The 7,410-nt window shown below is 42.5% G+C and overlaps 1 long non-coding RNA gene across 1 annotated transcript in view; it reads right to left on the bottom strand.

Moving 5' to 3' along the window:
- Positions 1–1,249: 1,249 nt before the first annotated feature.
- Positions 1,250–7,410, bottom strand: part of LOC116643810 — a 9,651-nt gene continuing 3,490 nt past the window's right edge. The window contains exon 4 of the long non-coding RNA XR_004301627.1: positions 1,250–5,526. This is a non-coding gene — a long non-coding RNA (uncharacterized LOC116643810). The remainder of the gene's footprint in view (positions 5,527–7,410) is intronic.

Raw genomic sequence — 7,410 nt, 5'->3', positions numbered from 1 at the left:
AATCCATCCTTTCTCCAGGGAACCCTAAAAACAAGTGCTATTCATTAGAGGATGACATTTAGAAACCAAGGTCTGTGGATTTATTGTCTGGAACACTCTTAATTTAAGATGACTAATTTATCTAGCCCTGTTCTTTTCAAACATGGATTCAACTTTTACTGGTAAAGTTCATCAGAGCAACAGACTTATCACCTGAGAATCTGAAAATAAAAACAAAAAACCTAGATATATTTGTTTTCATAGCTATGAAGTTATCCATAATGGATTGAAAGAGAATTACATAGTCACATTTAAAAATGATGAAATAAATACATTTCTAGGGCCATGTTGATTTTTAATATATAGAAAAATATATCAGAAAAATAGTGTTTTCATAGTTGCATAGATAACCACTGAACGTTTCCAAATCAAACACAACCCAAGGAGAGGAATACACATAAAAGCAAATTTTGAATATTCAGTTGGTGTTGGCATTACTATTCTTATCTCACTAGTAGAGATCCAATCCTTGCCTGTTGTACTGAATTACTCCTGGTTCCTGGGCATCTCAAATTGAAGCCATCCAGAAGGAACCCTTGTCCTCCTGCCCCGGCCTCTCTTCCCTCCATGTCCCTGCAACCCTGCCAGCCCACCATCACAGGAGAAGTCCTCCCCACCCACCCAGTTGCTCAAGCCAAAAAGCATCTCTTCATTCAGTGCATCTTCTTCATTCAGTGCATCACCGAGTCCAAAATCTACCTTGAGTAGAGAGCCCTGGTCAAAACCACTGTCGTGTCAAAGCCACTATTTTATCAGCCTCTTGACAGGTTCCCCTGATTTCATTCTTGTATGAATTCCAATCTGTCACACAGCAGTTGAGGATTCTTAACACACACATCTGAGCATGTCACTTCCCTGCTGGGATCTTTTCCACCATTTCACTTAAGATAAAGCTGATGCCTGCTACAGTTTTTGGGACACGTGGCCTGATCTGGCCTCCAGTGGCCCTGCACCCTCAGTTGGGTTTCCCACCCCTGCATGTACTCATCTTTTTTTTTTTTTTTTTTTAAAGATTTTATTTATTTATTTGACAGAGACAGAGATAGCGAGAGCAGGAACACAAGCAGCGGGAGTGGGAGAGGGAGAAGCAGGCTTCCCCTCGAGGAGGGAGCCTGATGTGGGACTCGATCCCAGGACCCTGGGATCATGACCTGAGCCGAAGGTAGACGCCTAACGACTGAGCCACCCAGGCGCCCTGCATGTACTCATTTTGAGTCTCCTCTTCCTTCTCCCAGCTCCACACCTTCCCATCAGTGGCACCTTCTTCAGAGAAGACTCTTCCCCTCTCCTCTTTACCTGATTAGTTTTTCTCTACCTTTGTTTTTTTATACTTAAGACCGACTAATCAGAGAGATGGTCAATGGTCCTGTCATCAGAAATAGGTTTTTCTGTTATGTTCACACCGTGTGTTCTATTTCCTCCTTGTAATGTGTATCATGAATACAGATCTCAAATCACAAACTCATGTGTACAAAGATATAGCTTTGGAGGTATCTATCGAAATGAACCTTTATTCCCTATGTTGTCATAAATTTAATCTTAAACGTTTGGAGATGTTCTCCATTCTGTGGGTTTTAAGGGGCTTCATTTCACCCAAGCACCATGGACATGACTTTGTGGGAGCAACCACCGGTTTCCCATGGCCAGTCTCTTGTGTTCCGTGACCTCCCTGGAGACCTTCATTCAATGACCCTCTCAGGCGCTGCTGGGCCATCGCTGGAACCTACAAATAAGGCCTCTTGCCTCTGCTCACTCATGATCGACACGCTTATCCAGGTCACATGGGGAGCACTCTATGGCTCGCTTGTGACAGCAAGGGGAACTTTGTGGGGCTATTTGTGATCTGCCTGCCTGGATAAATCACAGGTAATTTCTAAAGTGGGGTTCTACCTTCTTCCCAGATATTTCCCCAGGAAAAACAGAAGTAATCCTTGCTCTTGGGTTCCCCAGAGCTTAGAAGTTTTATTGTCACCCTGTCTGAGGAGTTTGGTCAACACTGGGTAGAGAACCCACCCTCTTTCTCAGTGATTCTCCAACATAAAAACCTTAATTTCCCTCTGAATGTTTCTCTTCACAGCACTTGTGGGACGTATTCCTTTCTGGGGGAGCTTTAACCTGACTGCAACATGGGTATTTCCCGAAATAGTGATTTCTGCTTGTGTCCTTTCTTGCATCTGCCAGGATGTTCGGGCTCATGATTAGTGTTGGCTCCGTATGAGTTTTTGGGAGATGAGACTGGGTTTTGGTGAACACACATAGCCCTTTCATCATACAGCTGTGCATAATATTGATTTATTTAAAAACTGTAGGCAACTCTAGTCAAGTAAATGAAAGCTTGTTTCACTGAGAATTAAATATAAAGATAAACTTTTCATTGAGCCTCTCCCACTTCCCTCCACTTCTTCCTGAGCGGCGCAACCCAGGATGTGTGTTCCACACTAATACACCTACTACATGAGCTGTGAAAACCGTCTGAAAACAACTCTGCTTCTCATGGTGGTTCAGCTTTCCCAGGGAGGTAACCTGCCATTACTTAGAGAAAACGACATTCTTTTGATTCTGAACTTCAATTCACACGTTCCACTTGAAGTTCAAGGACTATATATATATTTTTTTCAAACACTAGATAAACTTTAAAGAGATACCCCGAGGAAGAGTAATTACTTTGGAATTGATTCTGCTGTTCAAGTGGCTTCTCACTTTGGAGAAACAATTAAAGTTTTCCACTCCTGGGCCTCAATTCCTGGAATAATTGGGCATCAGAATTCTTCCGGATGCACTGAAGATGGACACAGGAAGATCTCACTGAGGTGGCACCTTCCCTTACTGCTCTGCTCTGCCCCTGCAAGAGCAGGGGTAAGTTACCCGATAGCATGTGAATGTCAAAGTCTCCTCCGCGTTGGTAGCCACACACACATTTCTGCATACTGAGTTCTAAGGCCATGCAGGTTTGATGCTCGCAAATCCATAAATGCGGATAGCACGCTGAAGGCATGCAAAGCAAATTCCAAAAGATGGAAGAGTGCTTTCCTATTCTGTGGGATACGTAAGAAGCTGTTGGACACATATCGTTGAGCACAGGGTCAGCGGGAATCCAAAATTACCGTATGTCAGTCTTCAACCTAATCATTTTGGATCTATCTGGCCATGAAACCTGTTCATTGTTGTTGTTGTTTCTTCCTAGAGTTTTTGGCCAACTCACATCTGCAGCCAGAAAACATTTACAGGGATAAAAAAGTAGTGTATTTTTCATCTAAATTCCAAGTCATCTTCACATAATAAGGGATTGATGCTACAGGTACACCCACAGACAGGAAGTCTCCATATAATTATCTCCTCATCACATGCAATTATGATATTGGACGTATAATCACCAAATTTCGTAATCTCATCTTCCGAGGTTGGGGTTGAATTCTACTGGAACGCGGTTTCTTTGGTCAGTTATTTATATCATGCTACAGTAAGAGGACGATAGTGGCATGTTTATTATTTCCAGCACAAGTTTCTACTGATGGCACACTGAGTCCCTCTCCATGTCATCATGGCACGTAAGTAGTGGTACCGAGAACCAGGTGATACGGCGCACCACCTAAAACGTTTAGAAATAGAGAGGCTCTCAACTAAGGTTCTAAGAAGACCTAGTCAAAGCAGGCACACTGTTCCGTGTGAATGCATGTTATTACTAAAATATCACAGCGCATTAAACGGAGACTAATCTGGTCTGCTCTTTTGTCTGCTCTCTATCTTTAGGTAAGACCCTAGAAGAGAATACATCTAACTTAGGAATATGGTTTCAGAGCTTCTCATTCGAATACGATAAAGAACTTGAAGCAATCAAGGATGACAATGCTTTTTTCCCCTCAGTCAAAACAAACAAATCTAGAATCACTACAGGAGCCAATTCAAAGGAGCAGAAAAGTGTAACTTTCAGCTGGGAAGATGATCAGGGTCTTCACTAATTAATAGCACATTGAGGAAATAAATCATCCTGTCATGCTTTCCAGAGGGAGAAGACCAAATAAAGGTCTGGGATTTCACAGCATTTTACATGAAACACTGCTTAGGGTTTTGGCCCTCGCCAGGGTCCCAATGACTCCCCACTGGGTGCTAAGTCCGCATCAGCTTTCATCCCTCCCTTACGGACCTATCAGCAGCCTTCCACGGACACCTTCTCCTCCTCCTTGACATACTTTTTCATTGGTTCCAGGGCACTGTATCCTCTTGGTGTTCGTTCCTCCTACCTCATGGGTTTACCTTCTTGGGAACACGTCTATGGTTTCTCCTTTTCTTCCCTGGTCTCTTGAGTGTCAAGGGGTCAGGTTTGAGTTCTCTCCTCCATGCTTACTCACCCCTTGGTAATCTAATCCTGTCTCATGGCCTCCTACCATTTATGTACTGACAAGTTCTGTATCTGTGTCTTAAGTCTTAAGCTCCTGAAATTCAGATTCATATATCCAGCCACAATATGATATCACAACTTGGATGTCTCAAAGACATTCCCAAAATGCTATGCGCACAGTGCAATCCTAATACCTCTCATCATATCTGCTGTGCTGATGCCAAATGCGAAGCCTCTGGCAGGTCTCTCCCCTGTCACTGTCTTCTCCTACGGGAACATCCAAGCAAGCCTTTCGGATCTTGGATTCCGGCACAGTGCTGCTTCTCATTTCACTCGAAAGTCAAGCCCTTTTCACTGGGTGGTTACACTGTGAGGAGCCGGCTCTGGTCCAACACTTGGCTCTTCGCTGGCTGCACCTGCACCTGTCTTCTTGCTCCTCCAGGAAGCCCAGAGGCCTATCCCCACCTCCTGACTTCAGCATCCGCCATTTCCTCTGAATGGAATGTTCTCTTCAGTGTCCACCTTGCTAATTCCCATGCTCCTTTCCAGTGTCTGCTTCTTGGCCCACCTGTTCCAGCTTATTTGAAATCACAACCTTCTCTCCAAATCCTCCTTAGTGTACATTTTACTTTTCCCAAAGCACCTATCACCTCCTCACTATGTGACTTAACTGTTAGTTTTGTTTATGGATGTTGTGTGCAAAACCATGAGACCCACAAGGCAGGCATCTCTGCTTCGTTGAAGGATGCCCCAGATGCCTGGAAGAGTGTGAATTATGGAGTATAAAATGGATGAAAATTCCTGAACAATCAAGGATTCTGTGAGAAAATACCAGAAAGTTACGAAATTTAAAAAGCTATTGAGAGCAGAATTAAAGGAATAACAGCCCAAATATTTAGACCTGCGCCTCAATGCTAGGTGAGGGAGGGCTCCTTCTCCTCTTCCCTTCCCCATCTACGGTAATGCTCCATTCTAAAGAACTGTATTCAAATAGCTCTGAAGTCACGACATTGACAGATAAGTAGATGAACTCTAAACTACACAGAAGCACCCATATGCCTCGGCTTATTTTATACATTTCTCTTAGTCTCTTGCCTTTAAAGAACAATCTTCAGTTATTCATTCCTGGAAACACTGTAGGGAGAGTCCTGAAACAAACAAATGAACAAAAATAAGTTTGTTAAATCAGGGAAACTTCATTTACTTATATTTTTCCCAGCTGTTATCACTTTTGCTTCATTCTTCAAACTCAAAAGAGTAATACGTGAAAAATACAATGGATTTGCCCTTCTGTTTGTTTCCAGTAACTTTGTTCCAACATCAGTATAGTCCCTCTCTAATCCTTGACTGTTAAATATAGCAGAAAATCTCTTTTTGGATTGTTCTCCCCGTGTTTTTCTTGTTCCATTAAATATCGTTTTGACACCCTACCCATCAGGGATGACATATTCCTTGTTTCAAAAAGAAGGTGGATACCACCTCAGTAAAGGATCCATTGCTCATCTTTGACTTTCAAAATGTGTTTAAAGATTCATAATAATGAAGATAGTCATTCAAAGCCTGTATTTCTATTAGTATTAAGAAGAGTAGAGAGCATCACACACACACACACACACACACACACACACACACAGACTCAAACCAAAGTTGGACATTAGTAACATGAGCCACCGCATAGGGCAATTCAGTCTGTAAACATAGCTTCCTCCATCACAAGAAGGACACAAAAGCCCTTCTGGGGTGGAGGAGGTGAACCAGAGGAATATTACGTCAAGGGAATCAGGGCCATTGAGAGGAGTATGTCCTTGTTCGTGGCCTCATTGACTTTGGTGGGAGTTGAGGTGGGTAACACAAGGAAGAAGTGACATCCACATAGAGCCCTAGAGCAGTGGGGATCGTGCCCTCCTCTGTTGGGACCCCCAGGAGGACACCACCTGCCATAGGTGCCCCCTTAGGAAAGGAGAAGGAAATAAAGGAAGCTGAGGGGCAGAGAAACCATGACAGGAAGTTGAAACTGATTTAATTTGACCTTCAATCATGAAATGGCTGTGTAAATTGGAACAGACTACCAAATCTCAGAAAAGTACTTTTAAAAGTTTTCCACTATGGGGGCGCCTGGGTGGCTCAGTTGGTTAAAAGTTTTCCACTATCTAGCAGATAGGAACTGACAAAGAAGCTAATTTCATCTTTTGAAAAACAAAGACAGGAAAATTTATTAAAATATACTGTGCACATTTTAAAACCGACCCCTGAGGTTGCTTGTACTGTATTCCCTTTAGTAAAGTCTGATCTAGTCTATCCTGAGTAAATAATAGCCATGTGGCATCTTTTATGATTTCAGTCTCATTTTCTTTAATGTAAAGCAGGAATCTGCAGAATTGTGAAGCAATCTGGTTTCAGAATCAGAATGAATTTTTATGTTTTTGTCAATCTTTTAAATCTTACTCCTATGTAAACAGTGCTTTTCACCCCCACTTGTTTCTATCAAGTTTTTCAAAACCAATATAATTTTTACAGAAAAAAAAATCTCCATGTGCCTTCACAACTCGTCCCTTTAGATGACAGTTGATTTTATGCTACAATTAAAATAATAAGCCATACACAGCATTGTGAAGAAACAAAACCATCTCTTGGAAAGCATACAGTTAACTACAGGAAGCAGAAATTTACAATCTAGAAAGTAGAGAGCATTCAGCTAAGCCAGAAGCAGCCCTAGATCATGGGCTGATGTCAATATGTCTAAGAAATAGAAAAAATAAATAAAATGAAATGAATAAGTAAAAGCGGCAATCTGGGTTAAATGATAATCCATTAAGAGAACATCTCCATTAACTCCAATTAACTTCTGAAATAATTATTGCCTGAAACTCTTTCGAGAAGCATAAAATGAACTGACGTTCCCAAGACCGTGCTTAATGCACAGACGCGTACAGGAGTGGAGGCCGCAGAGGTAGGGAAGTGGGCGCGCCCTCCCACCCCTGCGCAGACACCTGTTCCTGATGGCCCCACCCCTGCGCGGACACCTGTTCCTG

This window comes from Phoca vitulina, unplaced genomic scaffold (genome assembly GCF_004348235.1).
Source record: "Phoca vitulina isolate PV1807 unplaced genomic scaffold, GSC_HSeal_1.0 scaffold27, whole genome shotgun sequence".
Classification (NCBI taxonomy): domain Eukaryota; kingdom Metazoa; phylum Chordata; class Mammalia; order Carnivora; family Phocidae; genus Phoca; species Phoca vitulina.
Note: the sequence above shows the minus strand (reverse complement) of the source record. Positions and strands in the feature narration are given on the sequence as shown.